We start from the raw sequence: 1723 nt of genomic DNA on the forward strand, positions 1-1723 counted from the left end.
TAAATGTTTTGTGTTGATATATAAGTTGTTCGGGTTTTTTTCATCTAAAAAAGCGACACTAATTTCTTGACTATCTAATACTTGTAGAAAGCATTTATATATATATATCAAAGTACCTACTTTAATTTATATATACTGGTTATTTCTACGACAATGTATTCTGTTTTGATGTGCAAAGAAATATCTAAAAACATTAAATGTCATTTTGCTGTAACATAATATTAAGCAGAATATTTCAGTTTTAATTGTACATATATAAAAACGAGATTCAATGTATTTCATGTGATGAGATTTTACAGTGTTATTTAACAACATAAAATATGACATTATAGCATTTTATGATAATCTTATCTTTGAATAAAGCACGAAGTCCATTTGTTTCTTATTCTATAGCTGTTCCCTATACATATACTGGCTACTAAAAACAAAACTATCAAACTTGAAATGTTAGAAACGATCTGGAAACAAACTACTGATGACACTGAACAACCCATTCAAATATTTAATATCAATACTTAAGTTCAATAGATCGTATTAAGTTGATGCAGGGACAATTTTTCATTTAACTGTAGTGAACCTTTAACCACTCATTTACACTCAAGTTACAAAATGCCGTTCAGCTCATCAAGGTCACTTCCTCATTTTCAGAAATCACCAAACTGCACTATATGTAATCTTTATCTTACCTATAGCTATGTAACAAATGCTTTAGTTTAAATTAACAGAACATACTTTTAACCTCTTTCAAATTAATCCTTACGTTTATAACTAACTTGAAATATTTTTTTTCCTATGTTGAAAGTTGGAACTGGATTTCCAAAGTTTATATTTATTACCTTAATATGTAAATCCTCATTTTCAACTTATTATTATATATTTCAAACCTTCCATGAAAACCAAACAATTTTGTTACGCATAAGTCAATTCATCTTTAATTCTACACTCCAATGAACAAATGTCAAGCCTCTTTCTTAAGCTCAAATTTCAGACAGGTATCATTCTAGCACATTTTCCAGAAAATCAACACCTTTGCTATAATAACTGAACACAGTATTTTATCAGACCTCATCAGTGTTTTGTAACATGCTGACTTCCTCTTCTGTTAGTTGAAACTCATTTTTAAGTCAAACACTCTGTTAAAAAAATAAACTGTATTAGCTAGAGCCTAAACTATCTTTTCCGAGTCTTAAACTATGTCCTCTCATCCCGTTTTCTTCAAGATACAAAACAAAGAAATGATTGACCTTTCTCCTATCAACCCCTTAGATAATCATGTAAACTTCAATAATATCATCTCTAGCTTTTTCCTCAAGATAAAATAAGGGATCTTAACAGAGTCCAAAATTCACAAAATATTTAATCGGTTCTTCACAAAAATTCTAATTTGTTTTTATCAGTTCAACTTTTATTTAGTGGATTTTCTCTCCTCACAACAACAATTAGATATATTTTGTTTGGACTATCGTTATTGTGCCCATCGCGAGTATCGAAATTAGATTTCTAGCGTTATGAACCATCAAAGCAATTGCTGAGCCATCGAGGGATAATATGTTTGGAAACGCAAGTTATTCTCATTTGAAACTAAAATGAAAAGTCACAATGCAGCAGTTTTGCTATACAGAAATTATCTAGAGAACGTCATTACACAGCGTGGTCACAAGTAAATAGACACCACCTTTTCAGAAAAAAATAAAATTTTTCAGTCATATTCACATGAATTGAT

Source organism: Limulus polyphemus, unplaced genomic scaffold (assembly GCF_000517525.1).
Source record: "Limulus polyphemus unplaced genomic scaffold, Limulus_polyphemus-2.1.2 Scaffold2274, whole genome shotgun sequence".
NCBI lineage: Eukaryota > Metazoa > Arthropoda > Merostomata > Xiphosura > Limulidae > Limulus > Limulus polyphemus.